Raw genomic sequence first — 19305 nt, forward strand, 5'->3', positions numbered from 1 at the left:
CGTCCATTCGGAATCCAAAACCTTGCTCCAAACACGTCGAGGTAACCCGTCTCTTCCTCGATCAGCACGCGTCGCCACCGCCCCGGCCTCGCCGCCCCGTCCACCAGCCACCGCTTCCCCGGTTCCCCCTACGCCCTCGACCCCCGGCCCCGATCCACGATCCTCAAAGCCCTAATCGCCCTCCCTAGCCTCTGCGGCTAGCTGTTCCTGACACCCCTTGCGGTGCTGACATGAAGTCTAACGACGACGGTGCCGACGGCAGGGAGGAGGGCCGGCGCGTTGCTTGCGAGACGGGGCCGGGGAAGAAGGATAGGAAGAGGAGGCGGAAAAGGAAGCGGAGCAGCGCCAAGGCTACGCCGCCTGCGCCTGCGCCTCCACCTCCACCTGCCCCATCCCAGGAGCACCGCGCTACCACCAGCGACGACGAACGGTCGGCTCAGGTCAGGGCCATGGTGGGCGAGCAGGTGCGGCATATGCTTGCCGTCCGCGACGCCAGGGAGAAAGAAACTGCCGAGCTACGTAAGAAATACAGTAACTGCTATCTGTTTTTTTCTTCCTTGGATCTGTTTATCTTTCCGCACGTCTTTTCAAGGAAAAACACTAGATATTGTGGAATGTTTCACTCTTCATTTGTTCTCACATCCTTCCTTCATCATGAGAAGTTGAACCAATCGATCTGGTGTTTGGTTGTAGATGAGCATTAGTGTGTACATGGGGTGATAATTATATTACATTCTCTGATTGAGTACAAAATTAATTCAAAACCAATAACTCGTCTATGTGAATTCAGAGCGCCTTTCGATTTTCTTATCCGAAGCACCTTAGTAGGCTTGCCGTAGATCACAGATCACATTATTATCTCCATTCAGCATGCTTTTAGTATTTCGCGAACCATCTAAAAAACCAATATGTTCTCAGTATGCCTTTAATTAGTATTTCTACTTGTAATTGTTGATGACTGTATCAGAAAGCACCTAATCAGATTATGAGTGTGTCAGACATTTCATATGCGGAAAAGGTTCTCTTGCTAAAACATTTTCATGATATTTTTTCACGGCAGCATGTCATCAATCAATCATATGCAGTAGGCTTTAGTCTCGAAAACTAAAGCAACACTTGGACGGTTAATCTGTTATCTCTGCATAATCATTTACTCTAATTGGGCATCAGACACATCTTTCTATCTGACTTTATCCATGGCTATGAATTGCATATCGTAGTTAAACGCCTCAACGGGGAAAGTGACTTTTCTGTGGAGGATACATTTGGTGACTGCAATGATGGCAGCCTTGAGAGTCTCCAGGCTCGTAAAGTTGCATTGTTGGTCTCAAAGTCAATCGTCAGCCTGTCTTCTTTTGCAGCTATATACGTATATCATAGCTTTACTTAGTAGCCATTTTTTCCATATTTGGTTTGCACTGAATCCTCAATAAGGTGTTGTTAATAAAGTTTAGGTGGAAAGAGGATCCGGGTTTGCTCAGGATTTGTGATGCGCAGAAAAGACGATACCGATGCAAATATGGTTTTAACCTCAGCAACACTTGTTAGATCTCTGAATGGAGATAACAATGTGATCTCTGACGTGACGGTAACTGTTGCCTTAATCCTTGCCAAGTCAATCTGTAGATGCATTTTTAGTAGTTTGTCCTTATTTATTTATTTATTTTTGATAAGTGATTCAGGTCAAGGTGCTTCTACCTGATTGGCGTATAACCGATGGCCATATCTTTCTTGTGGATTTTCACTATAATGTAGCTGTTGTCAAAGTTGCAACTGATTTACCACTCTTAGAAGAAGGCACTACCAACAATGGAGTTGTATTAGCACTTGGACGTGCATATGAAGGTGGTTATATCATGTGTTCACGGGGTCAAGCTTTAAACAAAAAAAGCACTTTTGGGTGTTTGGAGCTATTGGTGTCAAGCTGCGAAATCTCCATGGTATAATATATATTGCATTTACTTTATATTATTTTCTTATTGACCCCTTTTCATATAGTTATGACCTGTGTACCGCACAAACCTAGATTGAACTAATAACAAATTAATAAAACCTAAGAAAGAGGAATAGTCTAATTAATTTACCATAGTTCTGATTCTTTCTTGTTTTGTTATTTGTAATCTCAATTTAGTGAAACTAGGCAATCATGAAGAATGGTACTCCTTCAATCTGTAAGACAGAAGGAAGTGGTCTCTTTTGAACATATTCCATGATGAAATTATTGACCCCCCACCCCACCACACACACAAGCAAAAAATAATGAGGGATGAGCTGAATCTGAACTGGCTAATCCACCATCCATGGTGCTGCCCAATTGGCCCCAGGAGACTTAGCAAATTATTTGTTTTTTTCTTGATTATGCTGACACTTTTTTCCCCATTATTTTTTTTTGTTTTGGAAGGCTGGTTCTGGAGGACCTCTTGTCAATTACGATGGTCAAGTTCTCGGTATGAACTTCTATGAAGACAATCAAACATCATACCTTCCAATGTTAATTGTTTCAAGGATCCTGGAACAACATCAGAGCTTCGGGTAAACTATTCTAGTTGTGATACTTCTACTTATTCTTTTTCTATTATATGTTTTGCCTTTGCACTCATATTAGGGAAAATGGACTCGTCATTTGTTCTTTATTACTTACCTTTTCCTTTTTATTTTGGCTGAGTATGTGTCAAATAAGAATTTTTTTTCTTATTGTGCAGGAAATTAATTAGCCCTTGGCTTGGATTAAGGTATGCTTCTCTTCATATGGTGTCACTGGCAACCCTGGAGCGTATCTATCGAAAATTCCCAGATGTTGACCAAGGTTTATATGTTTCAAAGGTATGTATCTCTTGTATTTTTTTAATTCTTTTATGCTTTATTTATCTTATTTGTATGTCAAAAATTTCCTCTTTAGAATATGAGCCTTCCAGTTTTAGAGTAAACTGACAGGCATTGCATGATGTCATCTTTAGCTCAAATGTTAGACACGTTCTTAATAGTGGATTGGGTTTGTACAGGATTGGCCTCTACATACTTAATAATATAAAGATGTTATGTTCCTATTTGATAATATATTAATGCCAATGTTATTTGATTTAGTTTCTTATAATCAGGCCCCGTTTCCCGCTAAATTGTTGGTGGGGATGGTGGTGGAAGCAAGATCTCCCCTGAAAACATAAAAGGAAGCTGGGGAATAGCCCTGTTGCCATCTGGAATAGCTCTGTTGCCAGGCATAGTCACACAGCAGCATGCTGATGGCTTGAAAGGCTACAGCAATGTTAGTGTGCCAATGCTCCTCAAGCACCGCTATGCAGACAGCAGTGTCAATACAGATCGTTCGCATCGGACTGATTAGGGGCTACGTCAGGCAGATTTAGGACTAATTGGCCCCCCCTAAGTTTTTTTAAGGGGTGATAAATAAATTTATTCATCAAAATCCACATGAAGTGGGATGCGAATCTGGTTGTACGGAACGCCTAACCGGACGTGACGACCGGGACCTCTAGAAAGGGAAAATTTAGCTAAACCGTGTGCTTCATAGTTCGCAGCACGACCCTCGAAAATAAATTTACATTGGGCATTAATAGCTCTAAGGCGAATCTCCCTGATAATTGCTCCATATCTTCCTCCAGTGTTGTTGCCAATATCCGCCACAACCTGTTTGCAATCAGATGCGATGACAAAATGGTGGATGTTGAGGTCCTCCGCCAGGCACAACGCCTCTCGACATGCTATCGACTCCAAAGATGCCGGATCAGTGACACCCTCCCTGACCAAGGCCGAAGCCCCAATATAATTCCCCGCTTCATCTCTGCAAACTGCACCTGCCGCTCTTCCTCTTCTCGCGCGAATGGATGCATCAACATGTATCTTGTATGCTCCGGGGGGGTGGTTTCTTGGGGTTTTGTCTTTGTGGCCGCGGTTGGCTCACTCCTTGCAGGGGGCATCGGTTTGAATTAATCACACCGAGCTCTGCCATGAAACTTGTGATGAAGGAGTGTGTCTGATGGGGGCTTTGGAATATTGCCTCATGAATAGCTTTACGTCGAGCATGCCAAATCGCCCAAGCAGTGACCGCCAGCAAAGCAAAGCTCTCTTGCGTCAAGCTCTCGATCAAAGTGAACAACCAGTTTTTTGAATTAGGTTCTGTGGTCGCCATGATTTTATGCAGCACTTCCTCATCTCCCAACGCCCATACACTCCGCGAGGCGGTACACTCCAATAACGAATGCCTCCATGAGTCTTGTACTCCACACAACCCGCATAGGCTAGAATCCGCCATATGCCGGTGCGCTCGTACATCGTTTGTAGGCAGCGACTGTTTCGCTAATCTCCCAAGAACATTCTGACCTTCCCTGGAACTGATGTACTCCATAAGGATTTCCACGCGCCAGAATCAGCCCTAGCACTGGACGGTCCTGCCGATCCCTCGAGCCAAGCCTCTCTTCGCTGTCTAGTTGCAATGATCATCTTATATGCTGACCTGACCGAAAAGATGCCATGTTTTTCATAGTGCCAAGCCCAATAATCTGACACATTCCGTGTGCATAAAGGAATTTCCAATATCATCTCAGCGTCCATCGGCATAAAAGTTGCTTGCACAAGTTGCATGTCCCAAGATGCCGTAGCATTAGATATAAGCTCCGAAACCATTAAAGGAGGGTTTTGTGTTAAGCATCCATATGGCCTGAGCATCTCGTCCCTTGGGAGCCAATTGTGTTCCCCCCTAAGTGTGCGCTTAAGGCTTGAAGCCCAGGAACTTTGCATGTTAAAAGCCCATGTACTAGCTAGTCAGCCCACACTACACGAAACAAACTACCAGGTAGTTTCGGAAGCTGACGAGGCCACCAGGGCATCCTCTATCGATTGTTTCGGCGTTGTCTTAAAAAAAAAAGTGTTTCGGCGCAGACGCAATACGCGTGGCCGCAAGTTCAACTAGGGCATCCGCACAACCGATCAGCGCCGGCGGCGACGACAGTATACTCCTGCGGTGAGTCCCTTGATTCCTTTATTGATTTATACTGTGCAACAATACTGATGGATTGATCCGCATCGAGAAGGCCAGAAACTTCTTGTTCAGATGAAGTTAATTAAGGGTGTCAATTTCTTGTTTTCTTCTAAAAAATTGGTACACTAAATTAGGGATTCGCTGATTATGATTCTATCATCTAACTTTCAAATTTCACCCTTAGGACAACACATTATGGCTCACGCCAGATCTAAGAGCTAGGTGTATCATTGGCTAGAGGCTCAGGTCTAGCCTATTGCAGTTTTTTATTATTCAGAAACTGCTAGATGCTAGTTTCTGTTTTTCAGGCCGATTAGGTGATGTACAAACTACCGATCAAATATTCGGGCTCAAGTAAAATTTACACAACAGCTAGAATCGAAAGAGCACCCTATAAAATTGTCGACTTTGTTCTATGGGTTTTACGCATAAGAGCCACATTAAACTAATGAAAAATCAACATTTTTATAGTTGCAACATACAAATTAATCATGTGTTTCTCTTTGTACGGTCATTATATGAAAAAAAAATGGTCATTGTCTTCTTCGCCCTCCCTATGGTCAAAATCCTGGCTTCGCCCCTGCCTGCGTGTCAACATGAATGTCATGTAATTACTTTACTTTATTGCTAAAGCGTTAGCCATAGTAGTAGAATTAATAGATGACGAGACAACTTCAAGAAGACACGATGATGGAGATCATGATGATGAAGATCATGGTGTCATGCCGGTGACAAAGATGAACATGAAGCCCCAAAGATGGAGATCAAAAGAAGCAAATGATATTGGCCATATCATGTCACTATTTGATTGCATGTGATATTTATCATGTTTTGCATCTTATTTGCTTAGAACGATGGTAGCTTAAATAAGATGATCCCTCGTAATAATTTCAAGAAAGTGTTCCCCCTAACTGTGCACCGTTGCGAAGGTTCGTTATTTCGAAGCACCACGTGATGATCGGGTGTGATAGATTCTAACGTTCGAATATAACGGGTGTAAGCCAGATTTACACACGCAATACACTTAGGTTGACTTGACGAGCCTAGCATGTACAGACATGGCCTCGGAACACGGGAGACCGAAAGGTCGAGCATGAGTCATATAGAAGATACGATCAATATGAAGATGTTCACCGATGTTGACTAGTCCGTCTCACGTGATGATCGGACACGACCTAGTTGACTTGGATCATGTTTCACTTAGATGACTAGAGGGATGTCTATCTGAGTGGGAGTTCATTGAGTAATTTGATTAGATAAACTTAATTATCATGAACTTAGTCTAAAATCGTTACAATATGTCTTGTAGATCAAATGGCCCACGTTGTCCTCAACTTCAACGCGTTCCTAGAGAAAACCAAGCTGAAAGATGATGGCAGCAACTATACGAACCGGGTCCGGAACCTGAGGATCATCCTCATAGCTGCCAAGAAAGATTATGTCCTAGAAGCACCGCTAGGTGACGCACCCATCCCACAGAACCAAGACGTTATGAACGCTTGGCAGTCACGTGCTGATGATTACTCCCTCGTTCAGTGCGGCATGCTTTACAGCTTAGAACCGGGGCTCCAAAAGCGTTTTGAGAGACACAGAGCATATGAGATGTTCGAAGAGCTGAAAATGGTTTTCCAAGCTCATGCCCGGGTCGAGAGATATGAAGTCTCCGACAAGTTCTTCAGTTGTAAGATGAAGGAAAATAGTTCTGTCAGTGAGCACATACTCAAAATGTCTGGGTTACATAACCGCTTGACTCAGCTAGGAGTTAATCTCCTGGATGACACGGTCATTGACAGAATCCTTCAGTCGCTTCCACCGAGCTACAAGAGCTTTCTGATGAACTTCAATATGCAGGGGATGGAAAGACCATTCCTGAGGTATATTCAATGTTGAAATCAGCAGAGGTGGAAATCAAAAAGGAACATCAAGTGTTGATGGTGAATAAAACAACTAAGTTCAAGAAAGGCAAGGGTAAGAAGAACTTCAAGAAGGACGGCAAGGGAGTTGCCGCGCCCGGTAAGCAAGCTGCCGGGAAGAAGTCAAAGAATGTACCCAAGCCTGAGACTGAGTGTTTTTATTGCAAGGGAAGTGGTCACTGGAAGCGGAACTGCCCCAAATACTTAGCGGACAAGAAGGCCGGCAACACTAAAGGTATATGTGATATACATGTAATTGATGTGTACCTTACAGTACTCGTAGTAACTCCTGGGTATTTGATACCGGTGCCGTTGCTCACATTTGTAACTCAAAGCAGGAGCTGTGGAATAAGCGGAGACTGGCGAAGGACGAGGTGACGATGCGCGTCGGGAATGGTTCCAAGGTCGATGTGATCGCCGTCGGCACGCTGCCTCTACATTTACCTACGGGATTAGTTTTAAACCTCAATAATTGTTATTTAGTGCCAGCTTTGAGCATGAACATTGTATCAGGATCTCGTTTAATTCGAGATGGCCACTCATTTAAATCCGAGAATAATGGTTGTTCTATTTATATGAGAGATATGTTTTATGGTCATGCTCCGCTGGTGAATGGTTTATTCTTAATGAATCTCGAGCGTAATGTTACACATATTCATAGTGTGAATATCAAAAGATGTAAGGTTAATAATGATAGTCCCACATACTTGTGGCACTGCCGCCTTGGTCACATAGGTGTCAAATGCATGAAGAAGCTCCATGCAGATGGACTTTTAGAGTCTCTTGATTACGAATCATTTGACACGTGCGAACCATGCCTCATGGGTAAAATGACCAAGACTCCGTTCTCATGAACAATGGAGCGAGCAACCAACTTATTAGAAATCATACATACTGATGTGTGCGGTCCAATGAGTATTGAGGCTCGCGGTGGATATCATTATGTTCTCATCCTCACTGATGACTTGAGTAGATATGAGTATGTCTATTTAATGAAACACAAGTCTGAGACCTTTGAAAAGTTCAAGGAATTTCAGAGTGAGGTTGAGAATCAACGTGACAGGAAAATCAAGTTCTTGCGATCAGATCGTGGGGGAGAATACTTGAGTCACGAATTTGGCACACACTTAAGAAAATGTGGAATAGTTTCACAACTCACGCCGCCTGGAACACCTCAGCGTAATGGTGTGTCCGAATGTCATAATCGCACTCTATTAGATATGGTGCAATCTATGATGTCTCTTACCGATTTATCGCTATCATTTTGGGGCTATGCTTTAGAGACTGCCGCATTCACTTTAAATAGGGCTCCGTCGAAATCCTTTGAGACGACACCGTATGAATTATGGTTTGGAAAGAAACCTAAGCTGTCGTTTCTAAAAGTTTGGGGATGCGATGCTTATGTCAAGAAACTTCAACCTGAAAAGCTCGAACCCAAATCGGAAAAATGCGTCTTCATAGGATACCCTAAAGAAACTATTGGGTATACCGCTACCTCAGATCCGAAGGCAAGATCTTTGTTGCCAAGAATGGATCCTTTCTAGAGAAAGAGTTTCTCTCGAAAGAAATAAGTGGGAGGAAAGTAGAACTCGATGAAGTATTACCTCTTGAACCGGTAAGTGGCGTAGCTCAAGAAAATGTTCCTGAGGTGCCTGCACGGACTAGAGAGGAAGTTAATGATGATGATCATGAAACTTCAGATCAAGTTGCTACTAAACTTCGTAGGTCCACAAGGACACGTTCCGCACCAGAGTGGTACGACAACCCTGTCTTGGGAATCATATTGTTAGACAACGGTGAACCTTCGAACTATGAAGAAGTGATGGCGGGCCCAGATTCCGACAAATGGCTGGAAGCCATGAAATCCGAGATAGGATCCATGTATGAAAACGAAGTATGGACTTTGACTGACTTGCCCGATGATCGGCGAGCCATAGAAAATAAATGGATCTTTAAGAAGAAGACAGACGCGGATGGTAATGTAACCATCTATAAAGCTCGGCTTGTCGCTAAGGGTTATCGACAAGTTCAAGGGGTTGACTACGATGAGACTTTCTCACCCGTAGTGAAGCTAAAGTCCATCCGAATCATGTTAGCAATTGCCGCATTCTATGATTATGAGATATGGAAAATGGACGTCAAAATGGCATTCCTTAATGGTTTCCTTAAGGAAGAATTGTATATGATGCAGCCGGAAAGTTTTGTCGATCCTAAGAATGCTGACAAGGTGTGCAAGCTCCAATGCTCGATTTATGGGCTGGTGCAAGCATCTCGGAGTTGGAACATTCGTTTTGTTGAGATGGTCAAAGCGTTTGGGTTTACACAGACTTATGGAGAAGCCTGCATTTACAAGAAAGTGAGTGGGAGCTCTGTAGCATTTCTCATATTGTATGTGGATGACATACTGTTGATGGGAAATGATATAGAATTCTTGGAAAGCATAAAGGCCTACTTGAATTAGTGTTTTTCAATGAAGGATCTTGGAGAATCTGCTTATATATTAGGCATCAAGATCTATAGAGATAGATTGAGACGCCTCATTGGCCTTTCACAGAGTACGTACCTTGACAAGATATTGAAGAAGTTCAAAATGGATCAGTCAAAGAAGGGGTTCTTGCCTGTATTGCAAGGTACGAGATTGAGCACGGCTCAATGCCCGACCACGGCAGAAGATAGAGAAAAGATGAGTGTCGTCCCCTATGCCTCGGCCATAGGGTCTATCATGTATGCTATGCTGTGTACCAGACCTGATGTAAACCTTGCCGTAAGTTTGGTAGGAAGGTATCAAAGTAATCCCGGCATGGAACACTGGACATCGGTCAAGAATATTCTGAAGTACCTGAAAAGGACCAAGGAAATATTTCTTGTTTATGGAGGTGACAAAGAGCTCGTCGTAAAGGGTTACGTCGATGCTAGCTTCGACACAGATCTGGATGACTCTAAGTCACAAACCGGATACGTGTATATTTTGAATGGTGGGGCAGTAAGCTGGTGCAGTTGCAAGCAAAGCATTGTGGCGGGATCTACATGTGAAGCGGAGTACATGGCAGCCTCGGAGGCAGCACAAGAAGCAGTCTGGGTGAAGGAGTTCATTACCGACCTAGGAGTCATACCCAATGCGTCGGGCCCGATGACTCTCTTCTGTGACAACACTGGAGCTATTGCCCTTGCCAAGGAGCCCAGGTTTCACAGGAAGACCAGGCATATGAAGGGTCGCTTCAACTCCGTTCGTGAAAGTGTTCAAAATGGAGACATAGAGATTTGTAAAGTACATACGGACCTGAATGTGGCAGATCCGTTGACTAAACCTCTCCCAAGAGCAAAACATGATCAACACCAGAACTGCATGGGTGTTCGATTCATCACAATGCAACTAGACTATTGACTCTAGTGCAAGTGGGAGACTGTTGGAAATATGCCCTAGAGGCAATAATAAAATGGTTATTATTATATTTCTTTGTTCATGATAATTGTCTATTGTTCATGCTATAATTGTGTTATTCGGAAATCGTAATACATGTGTGAATACATAGACCACAACACGTCCCTAGTGAGCCTCTAGTTGACTAGCTCGCTGATCAAAAGATAGTCATGGTTTCCTGACTATGGACATTGGATGTCATTGATAACGGAATCACATCATTAGGAGAATGATGTGATGGACAAGACCCAATCCTAAGCATAGCTCAAAGATCGTGTAGTTCGTTTGCTATAGTTTTTCCGAATGTCAAGTATCATTTCCTTATACCATGAGATTGTGCAACTCCCGGATACCGTAGGAGTGCTTTGGGTGTGCCAAACATCACAACGTAACTGGGTGACTATAAAGGTACACTACAGGTATCTCCGAAAGTGTCTGTTGGATTGGCACGAATCGAGACTGGGATTTGTCACTCCGTATGATGGAGAGGTATCTCTGGGCGCACTCAGTAATGCATCATCATAATGAGCTCAATGTGACCAAGTGGTTGATCACGGGATCATGCATTACGGTACGAGTAAAGTGACTTGGCGGTAACGAGATTGAATGAGGTATTGGGATACCGACAATCGAGTCTCGGGCAAGTAACGTACTGATTGACAAAGGAAATTGTATACAGATTGATTGAATCCTCGACATCGTGGTTCATCCGATGAGATCATCGAGGAGCATGTGGGAGCCAACATGGGTATCCAGATCCAGCTGTTGGTTATTGACCGGAGAGTCGTCTCGGTCATGTCTGTGTGTCTCCCGAACCCATAGGGTCTACACACTTAAGGTTCGGTGACGCTAGGGTTGTTGAGATATTAGTATACGGTAACCCGAAAGTTGTTCGGAGTCCCGGATGAGATCCCGGACATCACGAGGAGTTCCGGAATGGTCCTAAGGTGAAGATTTATATATAGGAAGTCAAGTTTTGGCCATCGGGAAAGTTTCGGGGGTGATCGGTACCGGGACCACCGGAAGGGTCCCGGGGGTCCACCGAGTGGGGCCACCTATCCCGGAGGGCCCCATGGGCTAAAGTGGGAGGGGAACTAGCCCCTAGTGGGCTGGTGCGCCCCCCTTGGGCCTCCCCCTGCGCCTAGGGTTGGAAACCCTAGGGGTGGGGGGCGCCCCACTTGGCTTGGGGGGCACTCCACCCCCCTTGGCCGCCGCCCCCTTGGAGATCCCATCTCCTAGGGCCGGCGCCCCCCCTAGGGGTCCTATATATAGTGGGGGGGAGGAAGGGCAGCCGCACCCTAGCCCCTGGCACCTCCCTCTCCCTTCCATGACACTCCTCCCTCTCCCTGAGCTTGGCGAAACCCTGCCGAGATCACCGTTGCTTCCACCACCACGCCGTCGTGCTGCTGGATCTTCATCAACCTCTCCTTCCCCCTTGCTGGATCAAGTTGGAGGAGACGTCTTCCCAATCGTACGTGTGTTGAACGCGGAGGTGTCGTCCGTTCGGGCTAGGTCATCGGTGATTTGGATCACGATGAGTACGACTCCATCAACCCCGTTCTCTTGAACGCTTCTGCGCGCGATCTACAAGGGTATGTAGATGCACTCCCATCTCCCTGGTTGCTAGATGACTCCATAGATTGATCTTGGTGATGCGTAGAAATTTTTAAATTCTGCTACGTTCCCCAACAGGCATTGTTTAGATGTGGCGAGATGGGAAGCTAAAGTTGTGCTCAGATTTTTTTTCTAAGCCGGCAATAGTGACGCCTTTTGGCATTGTTACCTTGTTGAAGGAGTCATCGATGTTATTCTTGCCTACCTGCTGCCTGCTACTCCAATGGGAACCCTAGGTCTAGTTAATCTCTGATCGGATGATGATGTTAATAGTGTCGTTTTCTCTCTTGGGAGCATCGTTTTTGAGCTGCCTTGATTAGGGGGGACGAGTGAATTTGCTAGGTTCATGCAACTGTTGTTGCTTCAATGTCTCGCCGGTGCCCTATTTTGGGTGGTTAAGGTATGAGGTAGAGCGTGGCGACAGGTGTGAATCCTTTGTTGAGATGTCGCGTTACAGATGGTGCGTGGTACTTTGTCCGTGAACAAAAGACCTTGGACACATAATGGATCAGGACTACTTTAAAATCTATAAGGCCGAAGTTGAAAATCAATTAGAGAGAAGATCAAGCATCTTAGGCCAGATCGTTGTAGCGAGTATTTTCCTAAAGTATTTGATGAATTTTGTGAGGAACGCAGTATTATTCATCAGAGGACGCCTCCTTATTCAGCGCAACCAAACAGAGTAGCTTTGTCCATTGGCATCCGGTGGCTGGCGGTGCATGGGGTTGTGATGGCAGCAGTTGGCAGTGATGCTCATCGGTGGCGAGGTGGCGAAGTGGTGAGACGTGGTGGGGGGAGGTGGTGGCACGTCACGCGTGAAGGCCTGATCTGGGCGCTTACAGGGTCGTGACTGAGGAGTGTGGTGGGCGGTTGCTCCGACAGTGATGGCGTTCGGGCGGTGATGGTGGAGACGGTTGAGGATGACATTGTTTAGATGTGGCGAGATGGGAAGCTAAAGTTGTGCTCATATTTCTTTCTGAGCCGGCGATAGTGATGCCTTTTGGCATCGTTACCTTGTTGAAGGAGTCATCGATGTTATTCTTGCCTACCTGCCTGCCTGCTACTCCAATGGGAACCCTAGGTCCAGTTAATCTCTGATCAGATGATGATGTTAATAGTGTCATTTTTCTCTTGGGAGCATCGTTTTCGAGCTGCCTTGATTAGGGGGGACCAGTGAATTTGCTAGGTTCACGCAGCTGTTTTTGCTTCAATGTCTCGCCGGTGCCCTATTTTGGGTGGTTAAGGTACGAGGTAGAGCATGGCGACGGGTGGTGAATCCTTTGTTGAGATGTCGCGTTACAGATGGTGCGTGGTACTTTGCCCGTGATAATCACGGCCTTGGAGGGATAGTGACAACTTGTGGCGTATCACTCGGGGTGCCCAGATTTACCACTAACAAACACTTGTGACGAAAGCAGGATTGTCAGATCGCCTCCAAGGTGTGATTTCGATGGTGGTGTCTTCTCTTGCCCTGCCATCAATGGCTTCGTGGTAGGCTCCTTGCTAGTTGTGTGCATGACTTTCAGCTCATGTGGATATCACACCTGGACCATATGCGCTTACATCATTTTTGATGGCTACAACTGCTCGATGAGGATCAATGTTGCATGTTGCTCTTCTCCCCCTTTTATATATTTTTCCTCCACCTAGGCATAGCATTGGCCTTCTATGGCTTTGCTATTTGATGATAAGAAAATCTCAGGACCTAGATATTCATTTTGTATAATTGAACCTTTTCGAACCGTTTCTTTTTAGAACAAAAAAACTTATGCCAAAATACCGGATACGAAGGAAAACAAAAGACCTTGGACACATAATGGATCAGGAAGCACGATTTCTACGCCCCCCCCCCCCAACCCCCACCAAAACCTCCCACATAAGGGTTGCTTGTTAATGGTTGATCAAGATTGATGTATTCCCCCTGTGAAATTAGAAGTTTTGCTCCATCTAATGAAAACGCCATTTTTGAAGGAAAAAAATCAGGTGCTTATAACTTATTTGGATTAATTCCAACTTGGATCATTTTGCTGAGTCCATGGGAGTTCCCATTTACCTTCGTAGAACAAAATCAAGATAAAATAATAAAATGTAATGAAACTTGAAGACTATGCAATGCTGACATTAAAATGCTTGAAAGAAGGTACTATTAATTCCTAAATCCTACGTTCCCCCCTCCCCCGCGCCGCCCCTAGCGGGCGTCTCGGGGGGCGATTTCCCTCCCGTCGGCGTAACCCCCCCCCTCTCCATTCCCCCTTGCCGCCGCACGAGGCTGGTGCCGGGCCAGGCCTGGGGCACGGCTGGGGACTGCAGCGGCGGGGCCTACTCTACTCCGATCTGCATCGGAGAGTCTCGGATCTGGGCGGCGGCCCCTGGCAAGGCCCCCTGTCTCCTGCGGCGGGCAGTGGGGTTGGCGTGGTGCCGGCGATCTGGTCGGGTGGCCGACGGATCTCCGGTGGGCTGGGGCCTTGCGTGGCTGCCCTGGCGGCTGGCAGCGCCAGATCTGGCTGCTGGCCATCTTCCTTGCTCGGTGCGCTTCTCCTGCGAGGGTCCCTGGGCGTGCTAGCTGGCCTGCCTCTGGGATGCGGGCGATTTTGGTGGTCGGGATCCAGATCGGGGGAAACCCGGGTCAGCTCCGGCCGGCCGCGACAACGACGACGCCCGCGGGCGCCGATTTCTTCATGGAGACGTTTGTCAAGGTCTGCCCTTTCACTCCTCACCACCTAGCTTGTCGGGTGAAAACCTAACTCCGGTGGGCGGCGGCGGCGTCTTTGGCACCGCGACCTTCTTGAAGGCGTCGCCTTGAGGGCTGGGTGGTGGCGGGCGCTGTTTGGGGTCGGTGACAGCAGCCGATGGCGTGCCCTTTTTCGCCCAAGCCTCCGCTTTTCCTCCGACGCGTTCTGGCCTTGGGAGGTGTAGCTTGCTCTGCTTTGGATGAGCCTCGTCGGCTCAGATGGATGCTCTGATCCGCTCTTGGGGTTTTGCCGGCGGCGTCCATTCTTGTTCAGGGGAACTCTCCGCTCTTAGACGATGTGGCGCCTTGCGATCCAGGCGAGGAGGTTGTGGTCTTCTTCGAAGAGCGGAGTTTGGATGGATGCATCGTGTCGAGGCCCTTAGTGTCTGGTGACGGCATGCCATTTAGGTGCATCTTCACTCCTCTCCAGAGCTGGCATTGTTTCCGCTCAGGTTTAGCCGTGCTGGAGGACCTCAACCTCTTCGGCTGTGTGCTTCATTGTATATCCTTCCTGCGTGAAGTGTTTGAGGCTCAGTAAGCTACTTTCCAGCGCCTCTGTATCTTGCTGCTTTCTGTTGTTCTTGTTCTTCGATGTACTCTACAGTTGTATCTTGGCCGGTTGATGGCTTTGTTAATTCAAAGTCGGACTAGGCTAGCGCCCTACTCGGGCTCGGCTGCGTCTTTTCTCTAAAAAATGCTTGAAAGAAGTGCGGCCATGTGGCATGTGATGCAAATGGTTGCGGCTCTCGTGGATGGATACATGATACTGCTCGACCGTGGCATGGATCACCCTTACCGATTGACAGCTCGGTAAGATCCGTTTTTGAGGCTTGTATTGTGTTCAACATACTCCCTCCGTTTCGAATTACTTGTCACAGGTATGGATGTATGTAGATGTATTTTAGTTCTAACCATATTCATTTATGCGACGAGTAATTTGGAACGGAGAGAGTAGGCGACAGCGCCAACACCAAATTCTGGACAGACCCATACATGGCACAACAGACCAAGTTTTGTTTTTAAGAGGTTCCCTGAATTATTCAGTCAATGCATTATCAAGTGAATTTCCATCGAATCGGTGGAAAATGGGTGCGCCATTTCAAAGGCATTCTCTCGCAAGACCCAAATCATGATTATATGCGGCATGTTCAACTGACTCAAAACTAATCTGACTGCTTAACTTGGCAATGGACAGCTAATTGGCCAGTTGAGCTCCGAGGCGACGATGATGGTGCAGGTGCGGGACGAGGAGGACTCACCTCCGGCTCCGGGTACGTACGTGACGCAGTGGGTGGCCATGCACGTCGCGGCTGCCCACGTGCCACGCTTGCCGCACCGTGGTCTGCTGGCCCGCATCCCCGGCCCGCCTTCCCGCATCCCCGGCCCGTGGAGATGTCCCGCCCGGCGCCGAGGGTGCTCTACTCCTAGGCACACGTACGACGTACAGTACGTCGCGACGGGCTTTGCAGCGTGCCTCGTGTCCTCTCCTCGGGCTTGGTGCTTGCCGTCGTGTCAGATCATCTCCTGAGGCTGGTCGTAATGGAGAGTATCATATACTAGTATCATGCATGTGATATTAGTATATGATACTACCTCCTAATGCATAGTATCATACACTAGTATCATGTAGTATTATATTTATTGACATGCATGACACATAGTAGTATATCATTTATTATGATACAGTATCATGATATGATACTCAATCCTTTCTTTCTTCATTTAATTCTATGTCATCTCATCAAAATTGCCTAGTTGGCATACATGATACTAGCTATGATACTTCCATTACGACCATCCTAAGACGTGGTGTTAGTGTACACCACCTAGAACTAGAAGTAGACGCCAATGCATCCATCTTCCGGCGGCTAAATTTCTTGTTTTGACCCTTTTTCTGAAACCTATTCAAGATTTGATCCTAGTTTGAATTTTTTTCGAGATCTGACCCTTTTGCTACCGCCAGGGTACCGCCAAAAACATCCTAAGTATTGACCACAGTGCGTGTTCGTGCCTACCGCCAAGCACCTTGGCGGTAGGGTTGTGCAGGCTACTGCCAGCCCGGTTGGCGGTAGCGATGTTTTCTACCGCCAAAGTTCCTGGCGGTAGGCTGTTAGACCCTACCGCCATAGACTCTGGCGGTAGCAAAAAAGTCAGATCTCGATTTTTTTTAAACTAGGGTCAAATCTTGTATAGGTTTTAGAAAAAGGGTCAAAACACGAAATTTGCCTCTTCCGGCTCTCGCATCGCAGTCCAAGTCGTCGCTCCACACTGACCAAAGGCCATGACACACAGATAAAAAAAAACCATATCAATGAGACCGCCGGACACACCGCGTCGGCAGGCATGCACACGACCATGTACGCACCATGGCCATCCTCACCCGCCGCCTGCTCTGCTCTCCGACGGCGGTGTTGGAATCGAACCAGGAAAAAGAGGTTGTCCCAAACATCGCTAACTGTCGAAACTGAACCTCAGTATGTACAAGGTGCATCACGCATGCTAGCTACACTAGGTTGCAATCATGCGCGCGGGCGGAGGTAGACAAGACAAGACAATGCGCAAGACAATCATGGTGTGCTTCTTACTTAGACCGGATGAAATCACCAAGTAAGGTATCCATCTTATAGCGACTACACTAGTAAGTACTAACAGCTGAACTACTGACTGACAAACATTCCACCAATCAAGCCATGCATAGTTTATCAGATCAGATGGTCACTGAACATCAACAAGTGAAGGCAACTGCAAGATAGCAAGCAGCAGAGGCAGCCTAACAACCAATTTCTGAGAGCAGAGCAGACAGCATCACTAGACTACAGGGCAGGGCAAAAACCTACTAACACCAGACACTACACTACAGAAATCAGAATCAACCAAGATCACACAACAGTAGTACGTGTTCAGAGAGCACTAGAGCTAGGGCACATATTATCACAGCACCAGAGACTAAGAGCGCCAACATAACCCAACACAAGAGTGACCGACCATTCCTCACTTCTCCTCCAGCCAAAACCTGCATCATCACCATGGCCAAGAATGAATCTCGCTGTCTGCTTCTTCCAGGACACCTGACCAGTAGAGCAAACAGGAACTGAGAGTAAAAATAATGCTCCTAGTCGCAGGAGATCTAACCACATGATGCTCAAAAGTAATTGTATTCATTTGATGACTGAATTATGTACGTACAATACATGTTTATGTGAATACAAGTGGTTAAATTGCTATATATAGCAGTCCAGTTAGCGCTATTAAGTTGGGGAACAAGATGGCCCGGTCAAGTTACAACGAAACAATTTCTGTTATCCAAACTCAAACACATACTTATAAGATAGAGCAAGCATCATTTATTCTACTTCAATCAGTTGAGGACAGAACCAATATACGTAGAGGGCTAAAAAGCTGATGATACAGAAGAAGTTTATACCTTTTTTTTTCTCTTGTTTCCTAGCTAGTTGTGTGTGATGAAAACAGGTTATATATACTTGCTACACAACAGATTAGCCAAGACAGTAAGTAATCCATCTATTTTTACATGCATGAACAATCTGTGCAATTATAATCTAAAACTATCGTTACTAATAAGCAACATAACGGATCATCCTTGGCCTCTGAAAGTTTTATCAATGCCAACCAACTAGAAACTTTATCCATTAACTAATGTTTTTCTCTCGCATAACATTGACATCCTAGCTAGGTATAAACGAACATTGAAAATATGTACCCATGAGATGTCCACATCCCCATGACCTGTCGAGTTGCTGTGAAGAGAGGAGCACCGGAACAGCCAGTCGCTCCATCCATCAGAAACCCGAACATTCTTAGCTCCCGGTGAAGTGATGGATCAATGTCTCGGCCACGCCGGGGAGGTCCGCTGTAGAGTGCATTTCAGATTTGCATTAACATTCTTCAGACACACGGTGTAGCGAAAATGCGAAACTACTGAACTAGCTAGCAGCAGGAACGCATAATTAAGTTACTAACCATATCTTGCCAGAGAGAGCGGTGCCAAACAAGGCGTTGATGGGGTCGGCAGGGAAGGTGCAGATGCTGTAGATACGTGTCTCTCTGTCATGTGCGGAGAAACCCATGGCAGAACAAGTGTGATCGATGAACTTGACGGCGCGGTAGGTTCGGCTTGGCATCACCATGATGATCGCCATGTCGTGTGACCATCCTATGGCCTGGATAGACGCATCGCAGACGCTGCCGTCGAAGAACTCCACTAGAACTTTGGTACCCTCAACGACCAGTGGCGCTCCAGGGCCGTCGCCGGTGGGACGGAAACTGGCGAAGGTGTGGGCGACGGAAAACACCAGAGTGAATCGGTCGCAGGAATGGAGGATGCTTCCGGTGCCATAGCACACCGTCGTCGGGGGCTTTTCCACTTTCTTGCCGGCGCTGCTCTCCCCCTCCTTCTTCCTTTTCTTGCCGCCGCCGCCTCTTCCTCTTCCTCTCCCGTGCGCTGCTTCCCACCGTCCTGGTTCCCCTCGCCCCCTAGCTCTGGGTGACTGGGTCGGAGGGCTCCCTGAAGGCCCCGAGGCTCACCACGGACTCGACGTGCTTCTCCACGAGTGCTCGGACCACGCGGCTGGTCTCCTCGTCGCTGCCCATCGAATCGATCGCCCTCTCGCTG

The 19305-nt window shown here is 46.6% G+C and overlaps 1 pseudogene; it reads left to right on the top strand.

Annotated features, from left to right (window-relative positions):
• LOC119358306 overlaps nt 1-2926 on the top strand; it is a 4556-nt pseudogene extending 1630 nt beyond the window's left edge.
• Nucleotides 2927-19305: the final 16379 nt, after the last annotated feature.

The sequence above is a fragment of the Triticum dicoccoides genome, chromosome 2A (assembly GCF_002162155.2).
Source record: "Triticum dicoccoides isolate Atlit2015 ecotype Zavitan chromosome 2A, WEW_v2.0, whole genome shotgun sequence".
Lineage (NCBI taxonomy): Eukaryota > Viridiplantae > Streptophyta > Magnoliopsida > Poales > Poaceae > Triticum > Triticum dicoccoides.